Genomic DNA, 19097 nt, shown 5'->3' with positions numbered 1-19097 from the left:
ATATGTTGCGGATCTCACAAAGACCACCCCTCCCACCTCCCACAAAGAAAATGCCAAAGATAAATGTGAAGTACTAGCCAAGTACTTCCAGAACAAAATCACCAATATTCTCCTTCGCTTCCCTACCAATCCTTCCCCCACCTCTCCGCACCCAAATAACGGAGGCAATTTTGGGTCTCTCGACCTTACATCATCCTTGGAGATTGAATCCATCATGAAAAAGATGAAACCTGCTACACATGTTTTCAGACACAATCCACTCAAAAACCCTCCTCTCCATCCCTACTGCCATTGCAAAACCCTTAGCTTGACATAGTTAATTGCTCCCTTGCTTTTGGTAAAGTCCCAGACTCTCTTAAACTTGCTGTTGTCAAGCCCCTCCTCAAAAAACCCCTCCCTCGACCCCACTGACCCAGCAAACTACCGGCCTATATCCAACCTTCCTTTCATCTCCAAAATCCTTGAAAAGGTTGTCAACAAGCAACTCACTGACTTCCTTGAAGACTACAATATCCTACACCCATCACAATTTGGTTTCCGCAAAGGTCGCAATACTGAAAATCTCTTACTAGCAATAACAGACACTATCCTCATAGGCATGGACCAAGGCAAATCATATTTACTTGTCCTCCTAGATATCTCGGCAGCCTTTGATACTGTCAACCACCAAATCCTCATTTCCCACCTGGCAGAAATAGGCATCGCCGACTCAGCACTATCATGGTTTTTATCCTATCTTTCCCACAGAGAATACTTAGTAAAAATTGATAAGTCTGAATCATCGCACGTTCCACTTAAACAAGGTGTTCCCCAAGGTTCCTCACTATCCACCCTATTCAATATTTACCTTTTACCACTCTGCCACCTACTCTCTGACCTAGGCCTGAAGTTTTTCCTATATGCTGATGATGTGCAAATCCTTATCCCTTTTCAAAAAACCCTCATGGAATCCCTGCAATTCTGGGAATCTTGCCTTGTTTCTATCAATTCCCTACTATCTAACCTCCACCTTGCACTAAACGCATCTAAAACCGAAATCCTCATCTCTAAGCAACCGAAATCCTCATCTCTAAGCAACTGGAACACACATCTATATATTGGAGGGAGGAGGAATAGCCTAGTGGTTAGAGCAGTGTACTATGAACCAGGAGACCAGGGTTCAAGTCCTGCTGTCGCTCCTTTACCCTCCATTGCCTCAGGTACAAAACTTAGATTGTAAGCCCTCTGGGGACAGGGAAATACCTACAGTACCTGAATGTAAACCGGTGTGATATCTCAATTGAGATCAAATGTCAGTATAAATAAATAAATAAAATAAATATCCACCCCTCATAACTTTGCCTCAGCCCTTACCCCACTGCACTCCGTACGAGACCTAGGTGTCTCACTAGATCAATGCCTAAACTTCAAACCCCACATTAAGTCACTAATAAAGGGGGGCTTCTACAAACTCCACATCCTTAAAAAGCTTAAGCCCCTCCTCCACACCCAGGACTTCTGCCTTGCTCTGCAAATGACCATTCTACCTAAACTGGACTACTGCAATTCCCTTCCTTTAGGCCAACCCTTACAAATACTGCAGAACTCAATGGCGAGAATCATAACCAACACCCATAAAAGGGACCACATCACCCCCATTCTAAAGGATCTGCACTGGCTTCCCATCCCTTTCCGCTTTCAATACAAAACTCTCACCATCCTACACAACACGCTTTATAAAGACAACCCTCCCTGGCTCAAAGAACTGCCATGTTTCTGATCCTCTAACCGCCCCACCAGAACCTCCCTTGCAGGCACCCTTAACACCCCATTCCTCAAAACTGCACACCTTACCCTCACTAGAGAAAGAGCCTTCTCCATTGCTGGCCCTTCCCTCTGGAACTCCCTTCCCACTGATCTCCGTCTAGAACCATCCTTACGCAATTTTAAAAAAGGCATCAAGACATGGCTTTTCAAACGGGCCTACCCAGTTACTAACCAAACCTAGACAAGGCCCACCCTGCCTCGCAGAACTCGCCTTACAATATATTTATGTATATAGCTAGCCCAGTTACTTTATGTACTCTCCCAATGATGTAAATATAGTAAGTTTCTATAGCTTTTTTGGTTCCTCTCCACTCTCTCCTCTTTATTTCGTTTCAGTTCTCTACTCCTTAGTCTCTCTCATTCCCAGCCCTTCTCTTCTCCCCGTTTCTTGCCTGCTCCCCTCGCCCCACCCCCCGTTAAATGTAATTTCCCTTTCTTTGAGTTAATTGTAAACTGGCATGATGTGTTCTACGAATGTCAGTATATTAAAAGTTCATAAATAAATCAATCTTATAACAAAACAGATGGTCTCTACAATGCTCTGTCAATGCAGGGTCTCACCTAAAATTCTTTATAAAATGGAAGCTTTCTGCTGGACAGTGAGCACTTTCTGGCCCTGTATATAAAGCTTTATGCTTGCACCCTTTAGATTTAGTTTGGCCTAGCACCATACATGACAGCAATATGTGCAGGAATAAACATCTTTTAATATATGTACTGGTATTTGTTCATTTTAAGAAAATAAAATGTGCTATACTGCATCAGACTCTAGTGGTCCATTGAGCCCAGCATCCTGTTTCTGATTTGCCAATCCATGGTGCTTAGAAAAAGTACCCAATATATCCTACAAGGGAGATTTGTTTATAGTTATTCAGCACCCTGTTGGCTTTCTCCTCATGATTCTGACATTGGCAGCTGCTCTTCTGGTCAAGTCTAACCTTGGTGATGGTGACTGTTCCTACTCAATCTCTTGTCAAATTTTGATTGACTCAGCACCCAGGTTTTTGCCAACCTAGAGGTACCTCGGTTATTCATTTTTTCCCTAATCTATTTGCTGCAGCCTTGCAGATTTCATGTCAGTTTGGGGTTTTTTGTTACAAATGTTGAATAGATCTGCCCCAATTTTCATCTTAATAGTACAGCTATACATATTATGCTTGAGGATTGCTCTCCTCCCAAGCTCTTTTTGGCTCCAAGTCCAATCTTTTTATTCTGTCACCAGCTCTATAGTTTGCATGTACAAAACCACCCTAAGTATGATATTGGACTAACGCACAAGCAGTAAAGTCTGTTATCAGAGGATGTGGTAAAGGTTAATAGTATAACTAGATTTTAAAAAGGTTTGGAAAATTTTCTGGAGGATGGGTCCATTAATAATTAGTAAATTACCATGGATCATGATGTTTTGTATCATTTGATAGACCTCATACGTGGGCATAAATGTTAATGCTGAATAGCATGAACTTATTAGCACAAATGGTATAATCATCGGTCTTTAAATGAATTTTTTTATGCTCCGTGAAATCAAAGTCCAGTTATGACAATACATTCATAGTATTTTGTATGTCATTGTGAATTATCATAACTGGACTTTGATTTCACGGAGCATAAAAATTAATTTAAAGACCGATGATTATACCATTTGTGCTAATAAGGTCATGCTATTCAGCATTAACATTTCTGCCCACGTATGAGGTCTATCAAATGATACAAAAAATTGTGATCCACGGTGATTTACTTTGGTTGTAAAATTTCTGGTACTTTAGCCTCTCTGCCAGTGTCATTACTGTATATGGCTATTACCTACTTCTAACTACTTTTGAGAGATTTTTGTGGTTCCATTAATAATTAATATATAACAAAGGAAGGACTCAAAAAATTTTTTGTAAGGAAGTATTGGTAATCACATACTCCAAAAACTATACCAACACTTATCGATAACTTATACTGTACTTTAGACGCTGTTCCCAGTGAACTGATATATTTCTATATAGATCAGTTCACTGGGAACAGCATCTGTAACGTACAGTATAAGTTATCGATAAGTGTTGGTATAGTTTTTGGAGTCCATTAATAATTAGCCATTCATAGAGATTGCTGTCTTATTTCTGGGAATGAACAGGGATGATCTTCTCTTGTTTATGGTACGTAATTACTCGGTAGTCCTGTATCTCACTCTAAGTAAACTGGTAGGAGAGTGAGTAACAGGTAAATTTGTATCTGTTAGGGTCTTTCAAACGAGCTGGATTGGCCACTGTCTGAGACACAATGATGAGCTCAAAGGAGCATTTGTCTAATCTAGCATGGCATTTTTTATGAGTTTATCCTAGAAGTGTTTGGTACTTTGAGTAAAATTTTCAGCATCAAGATAGTTCAGTGTCAGTGCAAATATCTGCATGTACAAGTTAGCATTCAAAAATTCAAAGCAATGAAGACTTATGTGCAGAGTCTTGCACATGCCCCAACTGCTAAAAGCAATATCAGAGTCTCATAATTTGGGAATTCATTTTTATAATTAAGTAGTGCAGAAATCCAGGAGTAACGTAGGAAAGGTTGGACAGTCCATATGAGAAGCTCTGCTAGGCTGCTCCTTGTCATGCTGCAGACTGGAATGATCAGGGTTTGCAAACCCTTGAATGTTTGGGCTAATATACACTCAAGTTGACACACATAGGTTGAGATGAGAATGAAGGGTAGGAATCAACATATGTGCCTTATTTGATTGTAATTAGTGTCTGTATAATAGTTAATGAGTTTCTTCGCTCTTAAGAAACCCTTGTCCATTTCATCCAGCACTGCACTGATTTTGGTAGTTATTGAAGCTTGGGGAAAGCAAAAGAACTGTCAAAGGATCTGCGAGCAAAAGTAGTTCAATGTTATAAATCAGGAAAAGGATATGAAAATATATCCAAAGATTTGAAAATGCCAATCAGTACTGTTAAAACTCTGATCAAGAAGTGGAAAATGTATGGGTGCTGTTAATACCAGAGTATACCAAGAAAGATTACAACTGCCAGGAAAATTTGAAACAAAGTAGTGTGGATGTTTAAGCATGCACAATAAGGAGATACTTGAATAAAAATGGGTTGGATGGTAGAGCTGTCAGAGAAAAGCCATTGCTGCACCAAGGCCTCAAAACAACCTGCTTAATATGTAGCAGCAGCTAGAGAAGCCTCAAAATTTCTGGAACAAAATAATTTATGGTGATGAGACCAAAATTGAACTTTATTTACCTTTTCACACTTTTTTCAGCACTTCAAAGCTATGTTTAGAGAGGAGTCAACAAGGCCTATGAAGAGAAGCACACAATCCCTACCGTGAAGCATGAAGGTGGATCTTTGCTGTTTTTTGTTTATTTGTTTTGGGGATGAGCTACGGTAGCACAGAGAATTTAGTCTTGATGGCAGGATGAATGCAGCATCTTATTAGAAAATATTGGAGGAGAGTTTGCATTCATCAGCCAGGAAGCGGCGCTTGGGGCACACTTGGACTTTTCAACATGACAATGATCTGAAACATAAGGCCTAGTAGACACTTCAGTGGCTGAAGCAGAAGAAAGTAAAGGTTCTGGAGTCCATCATTGTCTCCTGACCTCAACATCATTGAGCCACTTTGGGGAAAACTCAAACATGCAGTTCATGCTAGCAACCAAAGAATTTGCAGGATCTGGAGGCTTTTTGCCAAGAGGAAAGGGCAACTTTAACACATGAGAAAATAAAGGGTCTCGTTCACAACTATTACAAAAGTCTGCAAGCTGTCTTTGATGCAAAAGGCGACAATACACTAAGAACTAAGCGTATGCAAACTTTTGAACAGGACCATTTTATTATTTCCTTTATTGCTATGGTTTGTTTAATGATTGGTGCTATTCTTTTGTGCTGTGACAGTGACCCTGTTTTCCCCCTTTTGTGTGTGCATGATCAGGCTTGAGACCTTGTCCACTTTAAGTCCCACAGAGGGAGAGAGCTTTATGGGTGGGACACTGCGGGCAGAAGAGTTGGGAGGGCTGGACCAGCTGAGGCAGGATAAGAGTGTAAGCCCAGCTGAGTTCTGGGGGCCCTCCTGTCTCCAGGAGAAGCAGCTCCTGTAAATCTATTCTGACCAAATCTGAAGGAATGGGAAATGTACTGCAAAGGTAGGCCATCATTCTTATTGTCTAAGTGCTGTTATTGTGAATAAAGTGAAAGTGCATTTGAAAAGCCTGGAGTCAATGTGGTTTTCTGGTACAGCCTTGGTCACCCTCACATAATGGTGTCGGTGATTTTTTTTTCTAAAGCTTGGCACAGGAAAAAAAAAAAAGTCTCTAAGGGAGAACTGTGATTTGAAGGCTGTTGGGTAGTCTGCCAGAAGGTTGGAGGCAAAGCCTTGCTCAAGAAGTAGGCAGCCAAACTTTGTGTAACTCAGGGAGCACACAAATAAAGAGAAAAAGTTTGTCTAGTTTTGCCTAAGAAAAAGGACTGGGACAGAAGAACAGTGCTGCTAAGGTTTCAGAGCACTGAAAGTAAAAGCCTGCTGGCTCATAGAAGAGCACAGAAGAAAAAAAAACCTGAAAACTGCCTTTAAACCAGAGAGTGGTTGGTGGGCCTGGAGGCAGGGTTAGGCCTTTTTCTTTAGAAACTAAGGAGAAAAGAGCCATCTGAAGTTAGGACTGCTACACAGCGAAGTTAGTGCCAGTGAGGCATGGATTTGTTTTTACTTTTTTCCTTTAAAGAAAAATAAAGAGAGAAACAGTTGTACACTGTGGCTGGAACAGGGTGTGGCCCTGGAGAAAGCTGTCAGAGTTGGTCATGAGTGCTATGTGTGGGCACAGGTTGTGTCCCTCCAGAAGTAAGCAAGTTACTCTACAGCAAGGACTGCAAATGCCAGAAGCCTGGGTAGTATTAGCAAAAACCTGGTCTGGATCCAGTGCGGGTGTACTGCAGTGCAAGGGAAAGAAGAAAGAGAAGCCAGAGGACTTAAAAGGAGTGCATAGCTTTATATATCTGCACAGTGGGAGTTCCCTGGTCTCAAGAGCCGGATGAAAAGGAGAACATGAGAATGGAGGTTTGGCAGATGGAAAGGCCAGCCAGGCTAATGAGGCCAGCGATGCCATTCCCAGATGCCCAGAGAGAGGAATGGTTACAGACTGTAGCAAAAATACAGCATTGGACAAAGAGATGGACCAAGCACTAAACGAGATGTGATAATGCGCTCTTGGGGAACCTGTAGATGGTATTATAGTTGGACGACATGGCTGGGAGCCTGTAGATGGTATTGTAGTTGGACGACATGGCTGGGAGCCTGTAGATGGTATTGTAGTTGGAAGACATGGCTGGGAACCTGTAGATGGTATTATAGTTGGACGACATGGCTGGGAACCTGTAGATGGTATTATAGTTGGACGACATGGCTGGGAACCTGTAGATGGTATTATAGTTGGAAGACATGGCTGGGAACCTGTAGATGGTATTATAGTTGGAAGACATGGCTGGGAACCTGTAGATGGTATTATAGTTGGAGACATGGCTGGGTGCTGTTGAAAGCCCAGAGGGGGAGGGGCTGTGGAGACCCCTTACAGGTGCCACAGAGAGCCTGGAGGGAGTACAGCAACTGAGTCACCTGCCTGTGGCTCAACACCAGAAAGAATAAACTCTAGACAGGACTGAAGGCTGTGAAGGGGCTGAAGCTAAAAGTAGTACAAGTGTTTATAATTAAAAACTCACCTGAGCTAAAAGATTCCAATTTATCCCTGTCAACTGAAAAGCAGAAAGTAAGTATAAACAAAAAATTCACTTTGAAATGTTTGTATGCTAATCCCAGAAATCTAAGAAGTAAGATGGTGCAATTAGAGTATATAGCAGTAAATGACACAGTCTTAATTGGCATTTCAGAGACATGGTGGAAAGAGGATAACCAATGGGATAGTGCTATCGCAATGATAGAAAAGAGCATCTTGGTGGTGGGGTTGGCGCGTTATGTCTGGGATGGCATAGAGGCTAATAGGATAAAGATCCTGCATGGGACTAAATGTACAATCAAATCTTTATGGGTAGAAATCCCTTGTGTGTTGGGGAAGAGAATAGTGCTGTGAGTATACTACTGTCCAGCTGACCAAAATGGTCCCAATCCAATGGGAGCACTGAGAGGAGGGGTCACCTTGCTGGTGGCTGAAAGGAATCAGTAAGTTTATGCTTGGGAAATTTTTCTTTTTTAAAAGTATTGGGAAGAAGTTTGGCAATTACCCAAACACTAAGAAGAACCCATGCTACTGATGCAATTAATAGCAGTTGGCTGTTCATTAAGTAAACTTAATGCCCCCTAGTCCTTCTATTACACTTTCGAATAATAGAAGGACTAGGGGGCATTCCATGAAGTTAGCAAGTAGTACATTTAAGACTAATCGGAGAAAATTCTTTTTCACTCAACGCACAATAAAGCTCTGGAATTTGTTGCCAGAGGATGTGGTTAGTGCACTTAGTGTAGCTGGGTTCAAAAAAAGTTTGGATAGGTTCTTGGAGGAGAAGTCCATTAATGGCTATTAATCAAGTTTACTTAATGAATAGCCAACTGCTATTAATTGCATCAGTAGCATGGGTTCTTCTTAGTGTTTGGGTAATTGCCAGGTTCTTGTGGCCTGGTTTTGGCCTCTGTTGGAAACAGGATGCTGGGCTTGATGGACCCTTGGTCTGACCCAGCATGGCAATTTCTTATGTTCTTATGTTCTTATTTGGGAATATTAATTAGGGTGTTTGTGTGTGTTTGTGCTTTTAATAGTCAGTAAGGCAGGGAATAAACTGAAGTTAGACTGTATTTTTAAATAGTCTGTAAGGCAGCTAATAAGCAGAAATTAGTGTTTGTATATTAAAAAAAAAATAGCCAGAAGCTAGAAATAAGCAAGGAGCAGTGTATACCTAAGAAAAAAGGTTGAAAAGTTCAGCACTCACCTTGGAACGGTGTTAAGGTAGTGTGATTTGGTTTGATTAGGTACCAACATTTGTTAATCAAGAGAGCAGTGAGTCACTCTGGCTAACTGAAGTGTTAAGGTTATGTGCTTGATTTGATTAGGTTCCCATCATTTGTTAATCAGAACAGCAGTGAGTCACTCCGGACCACTACCTGTAGTGTAAATCTCCAAAGGGACTAAGGGACCATGAAATAGAACTAGCAACCTGAAAAATTCAGAATCTGCATGCAGTGCAACACTGGAAAAAGATAAAAATGTATTTTCTTCTATACCAAATACAAAGATATAAGAGATGCACATTTCCAAAGTTGACACATTCCAATCATTAAAAACTGAAAGTGTTATTTTTATTTTTATCTTGAAATTTTATTTTTCTAACCAGATTCATCCTGGGTTTTCTGCTTTCCTCTTCTCAGTCATCTAAGGCCTTTTCCAGAATTTCTTTTGCATTTTTCCATTCCTTTTGTCTCTCTTACTTCTTCCTTTACATCTGTCTCTGACCTTACTTGTTCCCTTTCACATTTCTTTTTCCTATTTCTTTTTTCTTGGCCTCAATGTCCTCTGTACTCACTCATTTCCCAGTCCTCATCTACTTTTCTAAGCCCAAAATGGAAAGGATGCAGACTGTGCTGTTCTTCCCCCCACCATGTGGAGAAGATATACACTTTTCAGCTACATTCCAAGTTGGCCAATAGACCCCAGTGCTCACCTTCACCTGCTCTTTGGCAAATGCTCACACTTCCTGCATGAGTAATCTAGTCAGCATCTACACTCGTGCCTTCCTCAGCCCCTGCTGTACATGAACTGTGCCATTCAGCCAGACATTCGTGGAGCAGTCTGGAGGGGAGGGACAGAAGAAGGAAGAGACCTTGTTCAATGGGAAAATAACCAAGCTTCATATCCCTCTTATGTGATCCAGAATGGGGGGGGGCAGGTATGGCTGCCCATCACAATTCAACCAGGAAGTCATCAACTAGGAAAGCCTGTGGCTTTAAAATTGAAAGATTTTCCATATGTTGTCAACAAAATGCCTTGGACCCATTTTCCTGTGAATCCAAACTTTTGCTAACCTATTTGGTCTTCCTTTCTGAATCAGGCCTCACTACATCTTCAATAAGGGTACATCTCAGTACCGTAGTGGCTTACCATATTACAGATGACAATAAACCAATCTTTACTCATCCATTGGTTTCAATATTTAGAAAAGGCTTAAGGCAAGTTAAATCTCTGTCACAGAAATCTCTGGTGCCATGGGACTTGAATGTTGTCCTCTCTCAATTGATGAAGCTGCCCTTTGAACCATTAGAATCAACTTCTCTAAATTATTGACATCGAAACTAGTTTTTCTTTTGGCAGAAAATCAGCCAGAAGAGTCAGCAAACTCCAAGCACTGGTTCACAATCCACCATATATGGTATTCTTCTACATCAGGTATTCTTCACACTCACCTGAAGTTTCTACCAAAAGTTACGTCTGCTTTCCATATCAATCAATCCATTATATTGCCTACCTTCTTTCTGAGGCCACATGTGCATGAAGGAGAGAAAACCCTTCTTTCTTTGATTTGCAAAAGAGGCTTAGCCTACTACAAAAAGAACTTGGCTGCATTGCCAACCTTCACAGCTTTTCATATTTTATGATCCTAATAGGATTGATATAGCAGGCACATTGTCTAACTAGATAGCAGACTGCATTCAGCACTGCTACACAGTCACAGGCCTTCAAATTAAAGAATCTGTCAAAGTTCTTCAAGTTAAAACTATGATCTCTTCCATTGCTCAGCTCCAAGAGGGATCTCTTGAAGACATCTTCAAAATTGCAACATTTTTCAGTACACACTTTTATGTCCCACAATTGTCTAGATCTGAGGACTGACAGCAAATTCAGACAAGGCGTTCTGTGTACTCTTTTCACTCAGTGGTCGCTCCATGGTGGGGTCTAGGTTGCTTACTCAATGAGCTGCCGCAACCCTCATTTTGGGTCTTCCCACGTTTCATTACTAATTCAGCCTATTTATCAGCAGAAAAATAATGTTTGCTCACCTGTGGTTTTCATAGATAGCAAAACTAGGGATGTGAATCGTTTTTTGACGATTTAAAATATCATCCGATATATTTTAAATCGTCAAAAATCGTTAGAGCCATGATACAATAACAATTCCCCCGATTTATCATCAAAAAATCATAAATCGGGGGAAGGGGGAGGGCGGCGGGAAAACCGGCACACTAAAACACCCTAAAACCCACCCCGACCCTTTAAAATAAATCCCCCACCCTCCCGAACCCCCCCAAAATGCCTTAAATTACCTGGGGGTCCAGCGGGGGTCCGGAACGACCTCCTGCAATCGAATCGTGTTGTCTTCAGCCGGCGCCATTTTGCAAAATGGCGGCGCAAAATGGCGCCGGCCGTAGACAACACGATTCGACTGCAGGAGGTCATTCCGGACCCCCGCTGGACTTTTGGCAAGTCTTGTGGGGGTCAGGAGGCTCCCCCAAGCTGGCCAAAAGTCCCTGGGGGTCCAGCGGGGGTCCGGGAGCGATCTACTGCTGCAAATCGTTTTTCCGTACGGAAAATGGCGCCGGCAGGAGATCGACTGCAGGAGGTCGTTCCGGACCCCCGCTGGACTTTTGGCAAGTCTTGTGGGGGTCAGGAGGCCCCCCCCCCCAAGCTGGCCAAAAGTCCCTGGAGTCCGGGAGCGATCTGCTGCCGTGAATCGCGGAAAAACGATTCGCGGCAGCAGATCGCTCCCGGACCCCAGGGACTTTTGGCCAGCTTGGGGGGGGCCTCCTGACCCACACAAGACTTGCCAAAAGTCCAGCGGGGGTCCGGAACGACCTCCTGCAATCGATCTCCTGCCGGCGCCATTTTCCGTACGGAAAAACGATTCGCGGCAGGAGATCGCTCCCGGACCCCCAGGGACTTTTGGCCAGCTTGGGGGGCCTCCTGACCCCCACAAGACTTGCCAAAAGTCCAGCGGTGGTCCAGAACGACCTCCTGCAGTCAAATCGTGTTGTCTACGGCCGGCGCCATTTTGCGCCGCCAATTTGCAAAATGGCGCCGGCTGAAGACAACACGATTCGATTGCAGGAGGTCGTTCCGGACCCCCGCTGGACCCCCAGGTAATTTAAGGCATTTTGGGGGGGTTTGGGAGGGTGGGGGATTTATTTTAAAGGGTTGGGGTGGGTTTTAGGGTGTTTTAGTGTGCCGGTTCACGATTTTAACGATATTTTAAAAAACCCAAACGGTGACGATACGATTCCCTCCCCCTCCCAGCCGAAATCGATCGTAAAGACGATCGAGGACACGATTCACATCTCTAAGCAAAACTAATTAGCCATGCTCAATACCCATCTGCTTCCATGGAGAGTTGAATACCTAGCTAGGATTAGCTCTGAGGAGGCTCATAAGGCAATGCTGCACAAGAATTCCTGAATGTTCTCAGTAGAGTTAAAAGCTGTACGGGCTAGGATAGACAAGTCCATTTGGTGTTGCTAGATAATGTCACCACATGTCATGATGAATTTATCCTGCTATCTATGAAAAAAGCCATTTAAGGTAAGAAAATTTCTAAATAGTCAGCAATACTAGTGTGGCCATTGCTCAGGCACTGATTTATAAATAAACAAAGGCTGTCTACTTCAGAAGTATTTCAGTGTATTTAACGTTTACTGGTCTGGGAGTCATCCTGCAACTGTTAGCACTCGCCCAACAGTCTCCGGTGTGGGAGGAATGCAGCCAGTGTCTCCGATCCCAGGTCCTCCTAGGCACATGCATGTGCGGAGCCTTATGAAGACCACAAGGCAGGAAACCAGACTGCCAGCACACATTGATAATGTCACACGGCTGGGTATAAAAGGCCCAACCGTACCTCCTGCTTCATTGCAGTGCATGTTGCTCCTGCATTCCTGATCCTGCTTTGGTTCCACCCTGCCTTGATTCATGCAGCCTGCCTTGCCTCGCCCAACCTGTCTTGCCTTGTCCAGCCAGCCCTGCTTCGTACAGTCTGTCCTCTGTCTAGTCTTCCTTCTTAGTCCCTCTCCTATTTGCCTGGTATTGACCTCCGCTATGGACCCGGACTACTCTCTTGCCTGCCACCTGAACTGACCTTTGCTATGGACCTCATCTACGCCTTGCTTGCTGCCTGCCCTAACTTTTGTCTTCTCCTGGTATTTGACAGACTGCTGCCTGTCGTGACCTTGGCCCAGCCCTGAACTCTTTTACTCTGAGTGCCCTGTGGGACTCTTGCCTAAGTCCTGCTGGCCCCTGGACCCTAAAGACTCAACCTGGATATAGGTGAAGCTCTAGTCCCTGTTCAGGGCGTGTTTGCCAGCTGTCGGCATGGGCCTAGTGGGTTCACCTACTAGGCTGCATCAACTACACCATAGTATGAGTCCACTGTTCTTTTTTATCATTTATAATTTTATTGAGTATCACATTGCATAACGTAAAGATGCCATCCTCTCGGGGAAGCGTCATATCTTAATTCACTATTATTTACCGTGATGTTTATAGTTTTAACACAAAACCTTATTCCCCCTTCCCTTCCCCACATAATCGTTATATAAGTTCAATCTTAGCCAACATAATTTGCACTAATACATGCATGTTGAATTTGTAATGAAAATATAAATTATACACCAATAGCACAATAGAAAATACCTAATCTAAAATAAATGTAAGGTGTGGTGACTCTCCAATGGCAACCCCCTCTTTCAACTTAAACTCAGCAGTGGATTGCAACATTAAAGTAAAAGTTAAAATTATTGTGTTGTCTTTCTAGGTGTCTTTCTCCTTCCATCTCACGTAAGACGCCCAAATTCTCTTAAATTTATCAACAAAATTATGGTTATGTGCATGGATTCCTCCCATATGATGTAGGAAATCCATTTTTACTAGAAAAATAGAGAAGGACAGTACTTGTGCAGATATCCAGAGCTTAGCTAGGACAGTTCTAGATGCTACTATTGCTTGTTGTACTCATTTTTGTTGGAGGCGATCACACACCAGGATTTGCCCATTGCGTAATGCATTTACAGGTTGCAGAGTAAACATAAGGGCAAGTATATCGTTCATCAGCCAGTTTGAAATGTTCCGCCAAAAAGCCTGGATTTGAGGGCAGTCCCACCACATATGATAGTATGTACCTATCCCTGAACATCTTTTCCAACATTTGTTTTTATTAGTAGGATAAAAGCGATGAATGCTCTCCGGGGTGTGGTACCATCTTGGTAGACGTTTGTAGCCTGTTTCTATCAGGGAGGCTGAGATAAGACCCTACTCACATCTACAAATATGCCCCTCCATTCCTCATCTGTCAAAGTGCAACCTAGGTCCTTTTCCCAATTCAGGAGGTGATTAGGTTTAGAGGGGGGATCCTTATTTAGCAGGCTATAAATTTTAGATAAAATTTTCCCCATTTTGCCAGCACTCCGGCACATGGATTCGAACATATGTACTCCCTGTTGCAAATTGACAATAATAATGGAATCATGTAAGTTGTGTGTAGGCATAGATCGCCTCGTTAGGAAGGTCATAAGATCGTTGAAATTCCTTAAAGTCTAGAAAACCTTGCAGCCCTCATAAATATTCAAACTTAGTTATCCCCCTTCACTTCCACAAATGAAACAAAGTGGAGTCTACACCGGGAGCAAAGGAGGTATTATTATATAATGAGGAACTATCTGTCTGTCTCCTATCAAAGTGGTTTTCCATGTTTTCCAAAGCTGTAATCTGGATGTCACAGAAGGGGGAACCATTTCCAAGGTTCTCCACATTTTCCTGGGTTGCCAGAGCATGGCGTTTAATGGCATTGGTCCAATCAATGACTATTCAAATGGACCCAAGACGCTGGGGAGGCGGTTTTGTGCCAGTTTATTATGGCTCATAATTTTATTTTATTTATTTAAAAGATTTTGTATACTGTCGTTCATAGTTATATCACAACGGTTCACAATATAATATCTAAAACATAATAATTTCAAACATCATAAAGTAAAATACAATCATAAGCAAGCAGCTGCATAGTACCATATACGGTTGGGGACTCCCAGCCCTCCCTGCCCTCTAGAATGTGGCAGGGAATGTGGCTGGCGATCATTGGTGTTCTCCCCTTCCAAATAAAACTCGTTATACATTTTTGCCATGGGTAGGGATAGAGATGGGAAGGGTTTGAAAGAGATGTAAGATTCTGGGCAACACATTCATTTTGATTGACTCTATTCTTCCTAGCCAAGAAATGCTGTATCGATTCCATTCCTCTAGTTCTTTGTATATTTTGGCTAGTAAGGGAGGATAGTTTAATTGAAAAGATCTTGGGTGTTACCTATATATATCCCCAGGTGTTTGATCTTGTGTTTGGCCCATTTGAATGGATATAGGGATCGTAGCAAAGATGCTTGGGACCCACCAACTGTGAAATTAAGAATTTCCGACTTGTCCCAGTTTATAGTAAAACCAGAGATAGCACTGTAATTAGTCATTTCCGCCACTGTTGCTTGGACTGAGATGACTAGGTTGGTCAGGGTAAATAAAACGTTGTCAGCAAATAATGACTTTTTAGATGAGAAGGTCCCTACGGTTAAACCAGTGATATCTTTATTGGCTCTCACCCTCCTAGAAAATGGTTCTAGAAATATAACAAAAAGAAAGGGTGAAAGGGGACACCCCTGCCTGCTACCAAATTCCACTCGGAATAAATCTGAGTAACCTCCATTTACTTTTATACAAGCCTGGGGGATTCATAGAGTTGGCTAATCCAGTGGATAAAAGTATGGCCAAACTGCATTTTTTCTAATGTTTTGAATAAGAATGGCCAGTATACAAGATCAAATGCCTTCTCAGCATCAACTGAGAGCAATAGGAAGGGGTCCCCCTCCTTCCCAATCCACCATATCAGATCCGCAATCTTTTGCACGTTGTCCGCAGCTATTTGACCAGAGACAAAGTCAGTTTAATCAGGATGAATAATGGAGGGCATGATTGTATTTAATATGTTTGCTAGAATTTTAGCAAGAATCTTGAGGTCTATATTTATTAAGGATATGGGACGGTATGATCCACAGACCGTGGGGTCTCGGCTAGGTTTGGCTAAAATAGTAATGCCAGCAATATTAGAATTAGGTGAGAACAAATGGTGGCCATGTAATGAATTAAACATCTTTGTGAAGGTAGGGATTAATTGCATAGAAAAGTTTTGATAAAATCTAGCTGGGTAGCCATCAAGCACCGCAGATATTCTGGTCTTAAGATTTTGAAGTGCATATTGGACTTCCATAGGGGAAATTTCTTTCTCGAGAAGAGAGCATTGTTGCTCTGTGAGAGTTGGAAGGGTCACATTTTTTAAATAGTCATCTATTTCTCCTGCGAGAATAGTTGAGATTTTAATGTACAATTGGGCATAGAATTCTAAAAATCGATGCCTAATATCTTGACTAGTTGTTAGCATGTTACTCGAACCATCTTTTATCTTGGTTACATTATTTTGGGAAATTTTTTGTTTTAACCTATAGTTTGCCTGCTTTATTATTGCCCTCAAAAAAGCGTTAGTCAAGTCCAGACTGCGAGCTATTGCAGCTTTGTCTAGATCTGCTATTTGAGCCCTGCATTTTTGCAATTTTTATAAATTGCTAGCAGTTTGATGTAATTTATGGGCTTGCTCATAATTGCACAATTGGTCAGAAAGTTTTTGGTGCTCTGCAGCCTGCATCTTCTTCTTGTAAGAGGCATGAGAGATAAAATGGCCCCTTAACACCACCTTCAAGCAGTCCCATATAGTTACTGGTGACATTTCAGGTGTTTTGTTGGACTTCAGTTTTCAATAATTTCTTTCATTTTGTTAACAAAATTAGTGTCCTCTAACAAATTATCATTTACTTTCCAATAAGTATAGACTTTGTGAAGAGCAGTTAATTGCAAGGTACACCAGATTGGTGAATGATCCGACCAATTCATAGCCTCAACATGAGTATGTGAGACCCTGTTAGAAAGAAATCTGTCTATTAATAATAGATCAATGCGTGAGTACTTTTGGTGGGAGTGGGAATAGAAAGTATAATTTCTGGATCTCGGAAAGCGTGACCTCCATATATCAAAAAGTGAGTTTTGTTCAATTACTTGCTTTAATTCATTGCGGCCTCCTCTGAGATCCCTGGAACCTCTAGCTGAGATATCCAAATCTGGATTTAATATTGTGTTGAAGTCTCCTCCTATTATTTTTGATCCTTCAGAGGATTCTTGCAAGAGAGTATCAAGCCTCTGAAAAAAAGACTCCGTGCTGGGAGTTAGGGGCATAAATCAAGACTAAGGTAAAAGTCTCCTTTTCAACCGCTATAATAAGGATAATGTATCGGCCCTTGGGGTCCCTAATGCACTTTTTTAAAATTGAAGGTGAAATCTTTATGGAAAATAATGCCAACCCCCATATATTTAGCTTCCTTGGAGCAGGGTGCCCAGTATTGCTTAGGATAGAGGGGGTTACACATTAGCCGCTCATACCTAGCTTTTAGGTGTGTTTCCTGAAGCATTGCAATTGTGATCTGTTGGCTCTGGAGGTCATTATAAAGGAGTTTCCGCTCTTCACTGGAGTTCAGGCCTTTAAGAGGCATAATCTTAATCGAGGCCATTATTTTCAAAGATATAGTGCACCACTATATTTAGGGAGTACCTCCAAAGAACACCCATACCATTCAACTGAAAACAAAGTAGCAAAAATTCAGCATATCGTGCAGCATTGTTATGATTTTAGTCAGCCCATTTATCATCATTATCATGTAACAGTATGCTGGGTTTTCCGCTGTCTCATTGAGCCCCACCTCCTGGATGTCCCTACGCATGCGCGCACCATTACAGGAGGTTTAAAGGGACCTGGGCGGGAAGTCCTGAGCCCGCCCTGCAGATGATGTCATTTGAAGAGGGCTATTTAAAGCCTCTTCCGTCTTCCACTCCTTGACAGGCCGATACAGTAAGGAGCGGTAGGAACAGCTGCGTTAGTGCTGGGCGCACCCGCGGTTGCCGCACGCACAGTCCGGCTCACCTACCGCTCGATACTGTATGTAAATAGCTTGCAAATGCAAGCTGCGTCCAAGAAGCGTCCGTGAAGCGTTAGGCCCGCGCAACCCATTTTACTGTATAGAGAGCTATACAGTATCCTGGGTGCGCTGGCCTAACGCTTCATGGACACGCTGGTATCTGTCATTTCAAATGTCATTTCAAATGACATTTGGAATGACAGGTACCAGGAAGTGGACGGTTCTCCTACGCTCGGGATTGCCAGTCCTCTCTCCCCTCCTCCCGAAGCAAGGAGCGTAAAGCAGCCTTGCTTCGGGAGGAGGGGAGAGAGGACTGGCAATCCCGAGCATAGGAGAACCGTGACATCACGCCTTGAGCGGCCCAATTGCACGCACAGGGGCCGCTTTCGCCCGTGCAGGCATCCATCTTCGCCGGCAGCTGGAGGCAGGGGAGCCGCGGTCCGTCTCTGCCGATGTCCGTCTCCGGAGGGGGGCTGCAAGAAGAGTAAGTCGCTTCGTTGCTTTACACTGCCAGTCCTCTCTCCCCCCTTCCCGAAGCAAGGCTGCTTTACGCGCCTTGCTTCGGGAGGAGGGGAGAGAGGACTGGCAATCCCGAGCGTAGGAGAACTGTCCATTTTGTTGCTACTTTTGTTTTTCGCTTTTTCGCTTTTTTCTGCTTTCGTTGCTTTGGGGAGGAGGGGAGAGGACTGGGGCTGCCCCGGAGACCAGCACCCATGGACGCGGCCAGGGCAGGTGAGCGGGGGCTGGGGGAAAGTTTTCCACCTACCCTTACCCCTGCCTCTAACGCAGGGGTAAGGGTAGGCGGTAAGTTAGCAGGTTAAATGCGCGGCAAAACGGCAGGTTAAAAAAGCGCTAGTCAGGGCGCGCGTTACTGTATGGGAGGGAATAGCTAATTCGATCGTTTACATCTAATATACATGCCGCGGGCGGAAGGGGTTACCTGGTGATTTAAAGAGGCGGTAAGAATGGGTTAAAGGGGATAGTGTATCGCGGGTTGGACTAACGCGGCCGAAAAGTGAGTAGAAAGCGGGTTAGGAGCAGGGTAACCATGGCCACACTTTACTGTATTGACCTGTGAGTTAGCAAAGGAGTTCGTCTCAGCATTCCTAGCTTCTCCTAGATTCTTCGTGTAGGAGTTTCTTCTATTTTTTGGACTTTCTTTTCCCAGTTTTTCTCCACTGCAGGACATCGGCTGCTACACTCTTCTTTCCATTGGCCTACCTGGATTTCTCTCCATCATCAGGGTCCTCTTATTTCTACTTGCCTTCGGGGTATTCTACTAACTTGGGTATCTGTTCCTCGGGGGCCTATGCTTCTTTCCA

This window comes from Rhinatrema bivittatum, chromosome 3, assembly GCF_901001135.1.
Source record: "Rhinatrema bivittatum chromosome 3, aRhiBiv1.1, whole genome shotgun sequence".
In the NCBI taxonomy this organism is placed as follows: domain Eukaryota; kingdom Metazoa; phylum Chordata; class Amphibia; order Gymnophiona; family Rhinatrematidae; genus Rhinatrema; species Rhinatrema bivittatum.
Note: the sequence above shows the minus strand (reverse complement) of the source record.